Here is a 17,394-nt window from a genome sequence, read left to right as displayed (position 1 = left end):
ACTTCCCAGGGAACATCTGACATTAGCAGAGAGGAAATGCTGATTGGCCTGGGAGTCAGCTGAAGGAGACAGGAACTGCAGTGGAAGCTGCTGGATTTACTGTTATTAGCAAGGCAAATGGAAAGCCAGCAGGGCAGCCCAGCTCCCAGATAATAGATCTGACAAGAAAGAAAACTCCCAGGAAGGAAAATGGCTGGCAGCCATGACTCCTCTTCTGCCATTTTTTCCCTTGCTTTCACCTTTTTGTTCTGTTTGAAGCACAAGGAGAAGTATATTTTAACTTGTTAGGCTGTAACTCACAGTTGTCTTAAAATAAATCGGACATATAATTCAGCTTCTTATCCGTTTGATAGCTTGAGAGTTGAATGTGGCAAAATATGTGAAATTATATTAATATAGTAACAAATATTTGTTATTTATTGAATACTTATGGGCCAGGCTTAAGTGCTTTGACATGTGTTATCTCATTGAAAATATATACTGCATGAGTTAGAAACTGGTCATTACAATTAGAGAAAAGGAAGTCACGTTTAGAGCATTTAAGTAATGTCCCAAAGTCTTAAGGATTGGTGGAGCTAGGATTTGAACTCTGCCATTAAAGTCCTACCAGTTGAGTGGAAGGTATTGTGGCGAGAGCCCAGATGGCTCCTCTAGAGCTGGCCAGGACACTGGCAATAGCAAAGTGTTCCTGGGGACGTGTCCTGCCTGGAAACGCAGCCCCAGTTGGCTGTTAAAGGAAGGGAGGAAGGCCGATCAGCCTGTTGGCAGGTGGAGGGTCTCTGAAGGGTCTGGTTGCCACCAACAGGGAATAGGGCAGGTGGGTGGTAGGCAGCTGGGGACCACCAGGGCTGAGGGGGAGCTGCAGGTCCCGGTGCCAAGGACCCGGAGAGCAGATGAGGCTCGGCATTTAGAAACAGCTGTACCAAGAACTACATCTGTGCAGGGTCAGGTCACGGAGGCAACAGGTGAGCACAGATCCCAGCGTCAAAAGCACTGTGGAAAAAATTCCTTTAAAAATGCCTGTCAGAGGCCAATGTACTGTAATTTTTCTCATTAAATCCACATGCTTAGCTTTTTTCTCTAGCATTAGAGTTGCTGAGAGCTAAAAATACATGTCTTTAAATGCTAAAATCAAACTTGGCCCAGAAAAACATTCACAGTATAAAAGGAGCTGGAAAACAGAGACACTGCCAGCCACCCAAAGTCATTCATCAGACATTTACCAAGGGCCAGAGTTGCAAAGATGAATAAGACTCCTGCCTCACACTCACACCCTTGGGACTCATCGGGGCACAAGAGTCACAGCGAATGGAATTCCCCAAACTGTTGACATTGTTCTCGTGGTCATGACTCCTCTTTTTTTGCAGGCAGGTGTAGTTGAATTCAGATAAATTTGGTATAATGTGTTCACGAACCCAGACAGGCAGGCAACATCAAGGGGCAGGACAGAATTTCCAGAGAGGCACACCAAGAACCTAGCAGGGCATGGGGCCTCTCAGCAGGATGGACTAGGGGCAAGGATGGTTATCTGGGTGAGACATGTAGGCCAAGGCCAGGTATTTTAAAAGGAACCGTGTTTGGGGTGACTTGGGGTTGTAGACTTCCTTCTGCCTTAGACCAGAGCCTGCAGCTGAGAAGGATGTGAAGCAGAGCAAGCGTCTGTTGTGGGAAAAGGAAGGAGACCACCCTGGGGATCTGGTAACATCTGATGTCACAAGGGTATATTTGTGCAGGGGGAAGGCAGGGTAAAGAGTCAGAGAAAGCTAACAGCCATGAAGGAGGGGGTGACTGACAGATGAAGGAGCTCAGGCACCTCTTTGGGAGACGTGTTTGGGACAGGTTGCTGTAGCGCGAGGTGGAGGGACTGGGCCCTGCTCAGACAGTGCTCCTATGAGACATCCGGGTCCGGGCCACTTCGTGCACAGATAGTCTGGGTGAAGGGACGGGCACAGCAGTGACACGGAGGTGGGGAACCATGAAATGTATGCACTGAATAGTGAGAGACCAGTTTGGCTGGATCTTAGAGGACATAGATGGGTAAGAAAGGAGGAGGAGTGGAAGTCCTTGGGAGCAGGGTGAGGAATTTGCTGCTACATTGGTAAGGCATGGGGAAGTTATGAAAAAACTCTAAGCACAGAATGGATGACCTTCAGAGTTTGACCCGAGGGCATCCTCTGACACAGGGTGAAGAATATGTAGCTGGAGACAGGTTGGGAGACCACTCCACAGGGCAAGATGACAAGCACTCCAAGTGAGACGGTCAGCGGGACTGACTGCAACCTTGGGAGCTAATTGAATGTCAGCAAGGAGAAAGGCTGGGTAAGAAGATGATGTGTTGGTTATGGCACTGGACTCCCACATGGTCAACCATGGCTCAAGTCTGGGACCTGGTGGCTTGAAAACCATGCCAGGCACGTGTGTGTCTGTGCACGCACCCAAAATCCCAAAAGGAAAATGGAGGAGAAGGGATTGCAGCATGGCCATCCTCCCAGGGGATAATTTCTCACGTTCCCTCTCACTGTCTCTCTCTGCCTCTCTCCGGCAAGTATATATGCCCTATGGCAAAAACCGAAAGGCGGCAGCAGCAGCAGTAGCAGCAGCAGTGTAGCAAGCCTGTGAGCACCCTGCTCCTTGTGCCAGGTCACCAGGCCCTGAGAGGCCAGAGGCAGACTCATTCACTTGCATCTGCAGCATGTAGAGCAAGGTGTGGGGCACATCCAGGAGTTTGGGAAATAGTCGATGAACAGTTCATTTATTAGAAGGATTGTGATGTCATCATTAGAAACCCAGTTAAAAGGAAAAAGAGCTGTTTTGAGAAAGGAAAGTTAGTTTATAGTTGACTGACCCATAAAATTACAGGCAAAAAAAGGGCTTCAGTTCTCTCTATTCCTGCACAGACAGGCCCCATTCCAGCCATTCATAGCTAGTGGTGCTTCCTTGGGAAGTTGGAGGGTTCCCCACAGAGGCCCAGTAGCCTCCTGTCTCACTGGAGGCTAGAGCCCCTTCAACCAGGGCTGTTAGAGGACACTCACTCCTGTTGCCCACTGAGTCTGCTTAGCAGCCTGCCAAGTATATTTCACCATCATCTGCCTCTTACAGGGAGATGGGGTGTTCAGAGAGGATGTGGCTTCTCCCAGCCGGTCTCTGACATAAGCATAGGTGAATGGAAGTCTTCAGGTTCCAGTGATTGAAAGCAGCTGGCCCTAAGCTCACTCCCCACTGACTTGGGGTAGAGTCACAGTTTTGATTCAGCACAGAGAAGGCCGCAGAGAAATGAAGTCTCCTTTTTGTTTGTTTCTTTTGTTTTTGTCCTTAGGTCCATGTGACTAAATTCACTCATGTCACTGGCTGTCAAGGCCATGTTAAGGAAAATGGGTTTGAACCGCTGTGGTTTTTGAGTACAGGGCTGGATGTCAGAAACCTTTGCCATCACGGGAAGTTGTCGCTCTGGATTTACTGTCTGCTCCCCACAGCCGAATTCCTCAGCAGTGTGATTGAGCACCCTGGCTCCCCATCAGCCAGTTTTGGCATTTATTTGAATGCATTACCCCACTGGTTTCCATAAACTATTTTACAATTGTTTAAAATAAATGACTGTTTATTTCCACAAAAACCATCTGTATTTCTTTACAGAGCAACAGATAACTGTATGTAAAATTTGGTAATGTCACAGGGACTCAAGTTAAGAGAAACAGATTGGACTGAAGAATTGAATGCTTAGGGGCAGTGTAAAGGTTTCCATCCCCTCCAACAAGTGATATCTGGATTTGAAGGAGGGAAAAAATATTTCTTTTTTACAAATAATAGCAGACCTCCTTTCTCCAAAGAGAGGTACATTTGCACTGGCTGGCTGGTGACAGGATGTAGCCTGTTAGCATTCCTCACGGTGGTGGAGGGTCTGCCCCTCCTTGCACTCTCTCCCTGCAGCAGTATGTCAGAGGCTCCTGTCTGATGGCTTTCAGCCTTCTCCATTCAGAAGCTTTCGTTTTCCATGCTTGTCTCTTGCTCTGCTGTTGAGCGGGTTCCACTCAGGCCTGTGTGTAGGAGCTCAGACACCTCTTTAGGAGACATGTTTGGGATAGCTCGCTGTGGCAAGAGAGGGAGGGACTGGGCCCTGCCCATGGTGATCCTCCATCCTCCAGCCAGTGCCCATGTGAGTGAGACAGCTGGGTCCGTGCCGCTCCATGCATGCCCAGGAAGCCAGTCAGAGCCAGGGCAGCATTGGGAGTCTCCAAACAGCAGGGGCATTTGGAGTCAGATGGAGGAAGCTCCACACGTGCTTTGGAAGAAGTGGCAGTCAGGATGGTAGCGAGGCAGGCAGGGCTTGTTTCCTTGCTGTGTACTGAACACCCTGGCTACTGAGGCTTCCCCGGAGAACAGAGATGCCGAAAGGGGCCTGCATGCTCAACCTGGTGCCCTTGGTACAAGAGGTCTTTTCATTGTGAGTTGCAGATAAATCCAGGAGCCATAGCATCTAAGGAGAGTCGTCTCCTGGAGTAGGAGACAGGCCTGAAGAGGTGGAGTGGAGGGAAGATGGGCAGGCTGAGGGACTGCTGTGAGCATAGTCACAGATGACTGAAAAGCATGAAGCCCACTGAGTCCTTGGAACAACTCAGAGATGGGTGTGGTTAAAAAAATATTTTGCCAGAGGGCACTTGGGCTGGCCAGAGAAAGAAGGAAAGGGAGAAAACACTCCCAATGGGGTTACCCCCATGGTTATGCCACAACCCCTTCTCCCCATGTTGCCATCCTGTCAGGATTTGAACTGCAAAGTCAGGCATGAGAGATCTGACTCCCTTAGCTACTAGGCCACAGGGCACTGTGTTTTCCTTTTACAGATGAGAAAGTAAGGCAAAGATAGGTTAAGTAACTTGCCCAGGACCACACAGCTGGTCAGTGGTGGAACTGGGCGTTCCAACCCTAGCAGTCTGGCTTGTAAACATCACACCACAGGTCTCAGAAATGCTGGGGTCAGGCAGACTTGGCAGGGCACTTCCCCGACACAGACAGTATGAAGCTCAGGGCAAGGCTTAAATGCAGACATTTCTCCTTTCCCAGGGTGTAGAGGTGGACTCCTGACATACCACCTCCCATCTGAAAGCCTGAGTAGAAGCACGGGAACTGCCCCAGAGGGCAGCCAGTCGACCCAGTCAGAGACATGTGGGGTGTCCCTTTGTTACCCAGTGCATGTAGGGTTCATGAGGAGGACAGGGCAGGCATAGCTGTCCAGGCAGAGGGATGCAGCAGCAGAGGGGAGATCGTCCTTGGTCTGCAGTCCTGGCCCTCCCAGGGGAGCCTTTCAGTGTCAGCAGCCCGGCCTCCTCTCCTTTGCTGCCTAGCTCTTTTGAGCAGTCTGGAAGCCTCTGTGCTCTACCTTGTGGCTTGACTCAGCTCTGGATTCCTTGAACAGACTCTGCCCCATTTTAGTCCCTGGCTCCTCACTGCTTAAGTGTCATCCCAGCAGCCACTGAGCCCACTTGATCTATAAGGAACCAGATAGTGAGAGGGGCTCCAGAGGTCACAGTCCCTGGGCTGATCTAGCTGGAATAGTCTCTAAGATTCTTTATCCTCATTTTTAAAATTTCAGTGGGGAAAAAAAAAATCCAAACGGCATGTGCACTCACCAAGAGAGACAGAGTGGAAGGGGGGGAAAGAGGGAGGAAATGGCAGGTGGATGGTCCCACACACTCCTTTCTTCTCCACTTCTCTCTCCTTGCAGGATTTTGGGCATGTGTAGATTTCTCCCTCCTTTTGGGATTTTGGGTGTGATTCTTGAACCATAGGGTCTAGGACTTGAACTGCGAAGTTAGCCATGTGGAATCCTGCCACCTTAACCACCATACCACAGGCCGGCCCTAAAATTGGATTTTTAAATGATAAAGTAGTATGTGATAGTGTATGTCCACTATCAAAAACTCAAATGCACTAAAAATCCGTAAAGTAAAAAGCAAAATCTACTTTCTTTGCTATTACCCCACCCTATACCCTGGGGATAACTGAACAACTATGAGAACAGTCTGACTCAGTCCTTCCAGACTGTGCATGTGTGTATATGTCACAAACACACTCATATTCATAAGCGCATATATAGAGCATACACTACACATTCTATATCTTGTAAGTTTTGATACTGTATTAAAGAAGTCTTTCCATGTCTTGTTTTAATAACAGCTATATAACATCCTGGTATGCAGATATACCATAATTTATTCATGGTTTCCCATTGGTGAACACTTGGGTTGAATGTGGTTTTAGATATCAAAACAGTGCTGCAGCAAATGTCTTTGCACATACATCATGGTACACTGGGCTAACATTTTTCAGGATAGGCTCATAGAAGTGGGTTATTGAGTTGTTCAATTTGGGCAATTTTTTAAAATTTGCTTTAGTTGTGTGCACTTGCCAGATAGAGAGGCAGAGGAAAAGTGAGCAAACATCCTCCAGGTGGGTGACCATGCTGCAACCCCTTCTCTTCCATTCTCAGGATTTTGGGCATGTGCCCGGCATGTTTTTAAAGCCACCGGGTCTGAGATTCAAACTGCACAGTCGGCCATGTGGGATCCAGCCTCCTTAACCACATTGCACCAGCTGGCCCAGGTAGTTCGATTTTAAATGCCAGTTTGTTGAGGTCATTCTGTTTAACAAAGATTATGAAGCACCAGCAAAGTGCTCTGCTGGAGCCTGGAAATAGAGTTGTGTTTTTAAACAAAGCTTCCACCCCCATTTTCAAAGAGTGCTCTTATAATGGGGTGGGGAGATGACAAATGGACAGTAGTGCTTCTAACCCAGCATGCTCCGTGCACTGAGAGAAGGCAGTCCCCAGGAAGATAGGATGAAAGAGCACTTAATTCTGCTAGGAGTTCAGGCAAGGCTGCAGCAAGGAGGGGTTTGCCAAAAGGGTGCCTCCCCACTCCTCCTGGGAGCCTACTGGTGAGGCTGGAGATGCAAGAAGAAATCTGTTCTTAAGAATTATGATGCTCCTGCGTTTTCTCCTACACAAAGAAGGAAATCTCGGCTGCACGCCCTTTCCTTTCCTCCTCTTGGCACTTTCTGATTGATGATTGGAAATGATGGCAATACATAAACTATTTTTCTTTTTATTTTATGACCTGGTAATAGCAGTAACATATTTCCAGTAAATGTTTTCTATCGCAATAAAAAAGTTGTAACAAGACTAGAAATGGGTATAGTTAAACCCTAAAGAAATCACACTTTCAGAACTGTGGATTGAGGCAGTAACTCTATAAATCATTTAACTTAGAAAAAGGGCTCCCCTTCCCACCACTGCCCCCAAAAATCAGGACCAGCGGCTGGCGTTCATGTTAAGTGCCTGCTCTGAGGGCTGGTAGACTCTCCCTTTTGTTCTCCTCGAGGCCAACTACCTGGTGTCGCTTTCCTACTGCCCACTAACGTCTTTCCTCTGTTCTGAACTGATAAATCTGCCCAACCCTAGAATTCATTGTTTTTTAACTCAAAGGTCAAAATATATAGTGTTCTTTAGGGACCTGGTGGAGTAGCATGGTCAAGGGCACAGGCTTTGGAAGCTGACACCCCTGGATTCTTGGCCTCGCGATGGGCTTGTGACTTAACCACTCTCGGTGTATTTCCTCCTCTGTGAGGTGGAGGTTGTAATAGGGCCTACTTAGAAAGGTTGTGCGGGTTTAGGAGGCCAATGGTGTAAAGCAGTTTATTAAGGACCAGCGAAGTCCTCAGTGGCAGTCGCCGTTATAGTCTGGAAAGGAAGCAGGGCTCAACTTCTTTTCAGAAAAGGCAAGTTGGTGATTTTGTCGGATTCGTGTAGCAGTATAATGACTGACATTTACTGAGTGCTTATTATGTGCTAGACATTGCATTCACGTCATCTTTGCAGTGACTCCAGGAAGGGGTAGGTCAGCTAACTTAGCCAGTGTCACGTAGCTGATGAAGCAGCCACTCTCTAACCACCACACGTCCACTTCTAGGGTCAGACGTGCAGAGCAGGGGAGAGACTGTAAGACTTTGGTTTTTCTTACACCAGACATGTCCTCCATCGGCTGACAAAGATCTGGAGCCGATCTCTGGAGAGCCCCCACTCTGGGAACTCCGGGGCTGGCCAGAAAGAAGTCTGGCCTTTCCTTAATCTCAGAGCAGCAGCTGGCTCCTCAGCTCCTCTTCTCTTAGGCTCTGCTGCTCTTAAGAGAATGAATGGCTGCAGCTTCTGTGTCCAGTGTCCTTAACATGCTCTAAAAATTAGGCCTTTCCCGGCCTTTGTCTTTAATTTCTGATTCAGGCTGACACCTTCATTAATGGTCTAGTGCAAGTGTTCTGTCGGCTTGAAGACTGCTGTGTAAAAGTGGTTTTGCTGTCCTATCAATAATGGTCATAATTTCCCCAATACTCTCATCAGCAGTGAATTGAGTCTTGCAGCAAAGAAATGGAAACCCCAGTGCAGTGGTTTGAAAGTGATTTGTCTTGTAGACGGCGTCTTCTTTCAGTAAAATCAGGTCAGTGCGGCCCTGCTGGGTCAGATGTAAGTCTGAGACAAATTAGTTGGAGGAAATTGGCCATTTGAACCTTAGGTTATTTTTAGCTTCAAGTATTAGCTTTTTAATATCTTTATTTACCTTTGTTTTAATAAACGTTACTCATCATCATCATCATCATCATCAGGCAAATTGAAGGTCGTCTCTATTTCAGCCGAGGTGTAAGTAGAGAACACGCTCCATGCACCCCCCAGAAGCAGCCTGCCCTTCGCGATTTGGGGGTTGGCGTCCACTCTGGCAGTGGCGGTGTTGACTTGTGTACCCCACTCCTCCTCCTCCGGCCAGCCCCCTTGCTGGAGTTTGTTTATCGCGCAGACTGGCCCCTTGACCAGTCTGTTCTTCATTGCTATTGAAAGTTAATGGGGGCAAAATTGCATTCCCAAACATTTGAACCTGAAGTGGCCAGGGCCGAACTTAGTTGATCTCTGGTGATCGGTTCAATTTAGTTACGATTTTTTGCCATTAGGCTGGGGCTGAATGATGGTGATTTGGTTGAGGCCAAATGTCTGAAGAAAATTGGCTCTCTGATAAGAGTGCTGTTATCAGAGGGGGCTACCTTCTCATTTACATTTAGATGAGTATTGATTATTTATTTACTCAGAGAAGTGAGATTCGTTTCCAATCTTATCTTTCTCGTCTCTGCTTGTCAGCAGAAAGAGAGATAGAGCTCCTGACATCAGGCCAAGATAACAGCACTTCTAGTCGAGATAAAAGTTGGAATGGGCCTTTTTCTAGTCTTGACTGAAAGGATAAGTTTTAAAAATTAGAACTGATGGGTCATGCTTTCAAAACCTTTCCTGAAGGTTTTGCAGTTTAACTAGGCAGGAGAATTGGTTTATTGGAACAGCCCTGGTCTTTCTTCTTTTGTAATAGGAATTGTATTTAATTTGATTATATTCAGCTATTTCACTGGGAGCAAATTGTGTATTGGCTCAGAAGAGGCCAAAGTGTGACCTTATTGTCATGTCAGCTTGTTCGTTTTTTATTATTTAAATTCCAAATTATCCGATCTGAGCCTCAAGCCAGTGCAAGCTACAGTGGTTATCACTTGAATATAGTTCAGTGTTTGTATTAAGATCAAGCAGAAAATGATTGTAGTTGCCCCTGGAGGAAGCGTTATAAGCGATGGAGCTGACACTAAATGCAGGCGTTTAAGAACAGCTGATGTTCAGTCTGAGCTCAGATAGAGACCATGTCAGCTTGTCCATGATGGCTTAGCCTCAGTGAGGAACGTGGGATTCAGCCAGCCCTGCCACAGAGCAGACAAGGCTTGGCACAGTTTGCCTCCAGTGGGTCTCCCTGCCACTGCTCTTCACCAGCTCTTTGTCCGCAGCACCACCGGAAGAATCTTACCAAATTCAGAGCTGGTGGTGTCATTCCTCTACTCGGTTAGCATCTGTGGCTTGTAAGAGAAAATCCAAGTCTTGACCAGCAGTGTGGCCAGGCATCCAGGCCTCGGGTGGTGTAGGCCTCTTCCGCACTGAACCCCTGTGGTCCACGTGGACACTCCAGCCTCTGAACAGCTGCACTCGCACCTTCTGTGGGAATGCACTTCCCCCTCTCACCCGGCCCCAAGGCCTCTTCTGAGAAGGTTCAGATGTTTCCTTTCTAGGGCAGAGGAGGGTGGAGTTAAGCAGAGAAGAGCACCAAGTGGGCTGTGAGAGCACCAAGTAGGCTCCTCTAGGATTCACCTGCTCAGATGTTCTTGTCTCGCTGCCTCCAGAGAGCAGGGGTCTTTGCCTATTCGCCTGTGGGCCTGGCACACTACTGATGCTCAGAGAGTGTTAGGTGGGAGTATGGATGGTATGCACCGGCCCATCCCCCGTGCTGTCTGTGCTGTCCTGCTTTGCTTAGTGGCTTCTGACATTTACTCTCCACTTTGAGACCGTATTTGTAGGACCCAAGAGTCCAGGGACTTGTCAGAATCCTGGCTGCTGACTGAACAAGTCCCTGATCTTAAATGCTGCTTGTAGCTTAAAAGCAAGCTTATCTAAATATACGTGCACCCTCTCCCATGCCACACCCCTGTCTCTGTCACACCTGAGAAAGAGAGTGACTGCACTCTTGATGCAACAGTGCCTGCCGTGGTGTACCTTCCCTGTGGGGCTGTTAGCCTGTGTCACTCAGCAAGGGAGCTTCCTACACGTCACACCTGGTTCCTGTCTCAGCCTGTGTTAGCGGTGGTAGCCATTTTATTGAGCATTTTGCTAAGCGGAGTCTGAATTGCCTCATTTAGTCTCATAGCAACCTTCTGAGGAGAGTTCTGTTACTCCCATTTTGCAGATGAGAAAATACACAGGTGAGACTGAGTATCTTCCCAAAATGCAGAGCTGGCAATGTTACTCCCCCTCAGGGTACACATACCAAGGGTTTTCTGCCCAGACCCAGCCTTTCCTCTTACTGGCTCACACTTAGCTTTTTCTGGCTACAGGATACTCTTTCAGATTAAAGCGGCCCTTTAAGTTGGCAAATGGAAAATAATTAATGCATAGGCATGACCGTGAAAGTGTTCAGCCCTAACTGTCATTTTTCCTCACACAGCGATTCTCAAACTTGTCCCGAAGTTTAGCAACAGTAGTGATAGGTTAATTCATGTATATTCTACTTCTACCCAAAAAGCATTTGTAATGCAGGTATTATTCCAATGGGGGGGGGAGACACACTAGTAAAGGACACGAAAGGAAACGGAGAATAAAGGTTAAACTACAAGAGGAGCTGTGAGAGGGCACTGACACAGGAGGTGTGCTGGAGTCCTCACAGTCGGGACACGTGTTTGGTGCAGAGCTTCCTAACGGGCAAAGGAGAAAGGGACATGGTCTCAGTTAGTTACAGGATTTATGGCGAACTATCTAAAGATACAGAAGCCAGCTGGTTACTCGAGGGAAGTATAGCTTTTCTTAAAACCAAGGTCTGAAGGAAGTTTTTCTCATGGGGCTTCAGAAAGAAGACACGGGGTGATAGAAATGATGGCATGGTGGCTCTGTCTTCGCACTTTGACAGGCGCTTGCTTTCCGTTGGATTCCAGCTCGGTTGGCTCTCAGCCTTTAAGGAATTGCCTGCTGAAACCTTTAACGTTCCAGGCAGGGGTGAGCAGGGTCAAGGAGGCGGCACTGAGCGTGTATGCACCACCCTGCAGATTCTGCAGACTTTCTTAGAAACTTATGTGCTGAGATGTTTGCTTCAGGTCTACAAAATCCCATAAAAATCCTGCCTGGGTATTATAACTTGGAATCCTCCCAAAGTGCCCAGAGCAGTATTTTGTTCCTAGACCGATCGGTGACATGGTATTACTGCAATAAATACATCATTGGAATGCCCGAGCAGGTCCGCGCATTGCTGCAGAGTAACTGCTTCCCAGAATCTTCCTTTTGTGCTCCCCGCGCTGTGAAGTGGAGGCCGTGCAGCTTCATCCGCAGCTGTGACATTTTCAAACCCCCTTTCAAAGGGTGGACGTTGCCTTGAGAACTACATCTTGTTCAGCGTGAAAGGGCTTTTATATTTTATGTAATCATTTCTTGGGCAAAAGTATATTCATAGAAACTGACCTCACAGCTTGTCTTTTTGAAATGGCTTTTGGCTGCTATTTTTTTCTTTTTCTTCTATGTCAGCTGCCTAAAAATGAACAAGCATTTGATGGAGAGTCTGGTTGCTGTATGGTAGGTCTGGGTTATTGTAATCTTGATTATCACCCACAGACACGTATTAAGAACTGTTGTGAGAGAGGCATATGGCTCGTCCTGTAATACCATGCAGGCGTGGGCAGCCCTTGGTCCGAACCTACGCTCTGCTCCCTGAAGGACACAGACATAACCTCTATGAGTCACCATTTTGTCCTCTATTAATGGGATTCACACTCTACGTCCTGGGGAGACTGGAGGGTAAACAGATGATCTGCAAAAGAGGCCTAGCGCAGTAGGCCACACATAGTAGGCCCTGAGCTAGTGGTAGCTGGGCTGTCCGTGTTATGATCGCCTTGGGGTGTTAGAGTCCCACAACAATGACGCGGCGATGATGGGACAGCTGACGGTGCTCGCGCTATTGGTGCCAGACACAGCTCTCACCACTTCACAGCTTTCAGTGCACTGAATTTGCAGACAGTCCCTATTATATTTCGTAGCTAGGACAGAGGGGTGGGGGAAGGAGAGCGGGGTATTCTTGAGGGTCTCGCTGTGTAGCAGTCCTCACCGAGCCTCCCACTTAGCTAGGATTTCAGGCACACACAAGCACACCTGGCATGTTCGGGTGGCTGGGTATGAACCCGTGTCTCCCTGCAGCTTCCAGCCTCCCCAGGGCGGCATTGCATCTACTCCACCACGACTGGATCCTATCCCCATTTTATAGAAGAAACCGGTTAAGTCAATCAGACCAGTCATGCGGCTAAATTGCTTAACCAGGGCTTAGACCAAGGCAATCAGGCCCCAATTCATGCCCTTAACCGCTAGACTGTAGTGCCTCTCACTACACCCCATGCCCTAGAATGATCAGTCTGGCCTATTTTGGGGGGAAATGTGTGAACAAGTCTTCCTCTGAGATCTCTTCTCTGGTACTAGGGCAAGAATTAAGGAAAGAAATGCAGATTTCTAGGTTTATATCTAGAAAACTTAGGTTTATATCTCCAGTTGTTTGTAGCTTCACCACCTTGCCTTTCCCACAGTGAAGACCCATCTGTCCTTTGCCAAGTTCAGAAGTGGGTTTCCAAGTTGTTCTTTATTTTATTTAGTTTTTGCTATAGGGTGGCCTGTGCTGGCCAAAGAGAAACAGAGTAAGAGAGAGAAAGGGAAAGTGAGAAACTACCCCCGGGGGGGATTTGGGGATTTGGGGCATGGATATACACAGGCCTGACATGATTCTCAAGCCACCAGGTCCAGGGCTAAAACTGTGAAACTAGCCATTTGGAATCCAGTGCCTTAACCTCCGCACTACCTGCTAGCCTCCAAGTTGTTGTTTTTTTCTTTTTTTTTAACTTTTATGGGAGAGCAGATTGCACCCAGAGCAAAGAATGGTGCTTAGAATTTCAGTTCCTGATCAAACTAGACCTAAGTAGGAATATTAAGGAAAGGTGGAAGGTCCTCCCAGATGGATAAAGGGTAAAGTGGTCATATACTTTATAAGGGGGCTTTATACTACCATAGACCCAGAGTACAGCCTAATGTAAGTGTGGATTTCATTAAAATAAATTATTTCAGATCATTTTCATTTTGAATTTATAGAAACCATAAGTTAAATGATTCTGAATCCAGATGAATCCACAAATCCACAAAAATCTATATTTATGGTATAAACTATGGCCTCTTTATAATTGGCCAGTAATTTATAGTTTGCGGGAGGAGGGAAGGTTCAAAGCACACATACTTTAAAGCCAGAGGCCCCTGGGTTTCATGCCTCCTTCCAGTCCTGCCTTTGTGATCGCAGGCAGGTGATTCATCAGTCTGTAAAATGGGGTGACGCTCTGTCTCTCGGGGTGCCGTGAGGAGTCAAGGAGGTGATGCAGTGTGCCTGCCACGGAATCACCGTTCAGTGAATGGGTCAGCTCTTTAGGCTTCAAGGAGAAAGTCCCACTCTTCAGAAACAAACAGATTTTAATGGAAATGTTTCCAAGACCCAAGGAGTAACAAAATAAATGTCATATTATGGTGTTAAGGCTTCGAGAGTGGGACAGGGAGAATTGTGTAGGGATAAGGGACCCTCCCTTCCATATACTCTGACTCTGCTGGTTTCCTCAGGCAGCTGAGGAGACCTGCCTGAAATTCCCCGAGGCCACCAGGCCCTGCCTTCCCAGTATCAGGAAAGGGGGAGCTTACCTTACAGTCTGGCTGTCAGGTAGGCGACAGCTTGAGAAGCCCCAACCTGTGCCCTGTTCTCAGAGTCACAGTACTCATGTCCGAGTATAGGTGACGTAAGATGAAAATACCTACCGACATAAACAGATCAGGTCTCGTTGTGGTTAAATGACAGCCTGTAAAAGACCCATTGAAGGTGCCCTGGTGTGGCACTTCATCAATGTTATGTTAATAGTACCTCAGAAAAATGGCATAGAAAGAGAGTGGAGAGCTTTTAGGTATATACGCTGCTTTTTACATTGCAGAAGTAGCCTTTATTTATTGTAAGAAAATTTAAAATACAGAAAAACACAGAGGAAAAATAAAAGCACCCAGAATCCCAGTATCCAGTATAACTAGGAGTCACGTTTCAGAAATCAGCCAGTCCTTGCCCCCGTGCTTTCATGTACATTTTCCAAATTGTAGTCATCGTGCATACACCATGCTGTAATCTGTGGTTTCATAAAATACGTACTACATGTCTTAGAAAACGAAAAAAATTGTAGACTCGCCTTTTTAATGTCTTCATGGCATTTCACAATATTTTAATCAGTCTCTTTAGACCTAGGCTGTTCCCAGATTTTGAATATCTTAAAAAAGAAATGCATCACTGTTATTTTGTTTTTGTATTTTTAATTGCCAGAGGGCACATGTACTTGCTAGAGAAAGAGAAAATACCCCCCAATAGGGTGTGGTACAGTCCTTTATCCCCCATTTCTCCATTGTGTCAAAGTTTTGAATACACACACACTCACCCACACTCACTCACACACATGCCTGGCCTGTTCATTGAGCTGCTGGGATTGGGATTTGAATTGCTGTCAGCCACATAAGATTGTTCCCTGTGCTAGCTCCTAATCATTGTTCTCCAGGGCCAGCCCCCAGAATACATTAACATAGCTAAACTTTGAACCCAGAGTTCAACTTAAGTTTGTAGAAGTGAATGTCACTGCCTCACATACTCCATGTTGTTGGAAGGAATCGGGGATGTGAACAGTCAGAACACTGAGTAGGACTTGCCCTAGTGAAGAAATTCCCACTGTGTGCTAAGGATTGGGAAACTTGAACTATCCGTGTTACTAGAACATTGTCTTCTAAAGCAGCCCACCACTTCAGGACTGACTCCTTCTCTCCTGTGGGCTGCCGAGGTCCTCAGCTAGGTTTCCTTCACATTTAGCTGAACACGATTCCTCATGCTTCCTTTCACCAGGACCGTGCTAGATCCAGTGGTCAGCAAACGTACTTGTTGAGTGACACATGTCAGCACTGACAGTGACAGGTAGCAGAGACTAAAAAAATTACCTACTTTTCCATACTTATATCTGCTTGATATTTTTGAAATTAGAATGTTACTATGTATAATATTGAAACATAATATCTTTGTGTTTTTTTGTTTTTGTTTTTGTTTTTTTTTCTCCAGAGAGGTTTTTTGCTATAGGGCATGTGCGTTTGCCAGAAAGACAGAAAGACGGAGAGACAGAAAGCAAGAAATCACCCCTAAGGGGGATGGCCACGCCGCAATCCATTCTCCTCTCAGGATCTTGGGCATGCATGCACACGCACCCGGCATGTGTTTAAGCCACCAGGTCCAGGACTCAAACCGCAGTCGACTACATAGCGACATAGCCATTACACTAACTGCTGGTCTCATGCACAATATCTTCTTTATCTGGAATACGACTGCATTAGGGTTCAAAAGAATTGTGTAGACTTCTGAGCAAGTATTTGCCTAAGTAGTTGTGGGGTTTTTTTTTCATTGTTGTTGTTTTATTTTTAAAATAATCTGCCAGAGTGTGTGTTTACTCATCACAGAGAAATGGAGAGAAAAGAAGGGGGAGAGAAAGTGAGAAAGCATCTTCAATGGAGAATGGCCACACCACAATCCTTTCTCCTCTATTTATTCCTCTTTTGGGGATTTTGGGCATGCATGCACACTTACCAGCGTTTTTCCCAAGCTGTCAGGTCCAGTCTCATGCCATGCATTTGGCCCTGTGGGATCCAGCCACCTGAACTTCCATGCCATCAGCTGGCCCAATAGTTTTGTTTTGAGCATTTACTTAGCAGAGTTTTAAAGGCCGCAAGTGGCGTAAGAAGGACTGAATGTATATCAGAGGTCTGAGAGCAGGCTGAAGTGCTAATGAAATACCTACTAGAGAAAAGATCAAACATACCATGAAATGGAAATGAATCAATACCGTGCTGCAGGTGAACGTAGAACATGGGAGAGAAGAGTGACTGGAAATGAGTGAAATGTCTCGGACTATTCAAGGAGAAGTGCTGGTTGTGAACACTCAACAAGTTGACAACAGCTGCAAAACAGCTAAAAATACGCGTTCCTCCTGGGAGCCCTGCACGGCCTCTGCTGCTTTCCTCAGACCGCTCACACCTCCTCCTATCTGACCAAACATGCCTTACTGAGTCAAAATAATAAGACAGTTTCTATTTCTCTAATCTTTTCAATAATGATTAACAAATTACAGGAGCAGTCTTTTGAATCTGATCATTGGACCCATTAGGTGTTATCAGAGGAACAAGATTGTCATTTGCCTTGACAAAGAAATACATGAATAAATGTATAAAATGTTCCCCTGTGTTTTATTAAATCTTCCAGAACCCTCTGTATGAGGGTAGCTAGTACTCCTGGTTTCCAGTATTATCGAACCTGTGTCTCTCGTGTTTTCATCAATGGTTCAACAAAAACGTCAATCAGCAGCCACTGCCTTTCCATCACTATAACCTAGAAACCTGAGATTTATTTTTTCATTCTTGCCTGTTTTTTAAAGATGTTTTTTAATTTTTGAACTGTTATCATTAGAGTTCTAAACATACCTTATTTCTGACGGTAATAGATGATTATAATGATAATTATTAATCATTACAATAGTATTTTAGGGGGATTGGTTTCAAGATCCCTGTGGCTACCAAAATCTGAAGATGCCCAAGTTCCTTATATAAAATGGGGTATGTTTGTATAAAACCTACGGACATCCTCCTGTATTCTTTAAATACAATGCAAATGTGAATAGTTAGTATACTGTACTGCTTAGTGGACG

General features: G+C 46.3%; 1 protein-coding gene across 6 annotated transcripts in view; it reads left to right on the top strand.

The window, feature by feature from the left end:
• The window catches only part of MAPKAP1 (MAPK associated protein 1), a 284,151-nt gene that overhangs the window by 204,608 nt on the left and 62,149 nt on the right, over positions 1-17,394 (top strand). The gene's annotated exons all lie outside the window — the stretch shown is intronic.

This window comes from Tupaia chinensis, unplaced genomic scaffold (genome assembly GCF_000334495.1).
Source record: "Tupaia chinensis unplaced genomic scaffold, TupChi_1.0 Scaffold000575_1, whole genome shotgun sequence".
NCBI lineage: Eukaryota > Metazoa > Chordata > Mammalia > Scandentia > Tupaiidae > Tupaia > Tupaia belangeri.
The sequence above is the reverse complement of the archived record's forward strand: the minus strand, read 5'-3'. Positions and strand labels throughout refer to the sequence as shown.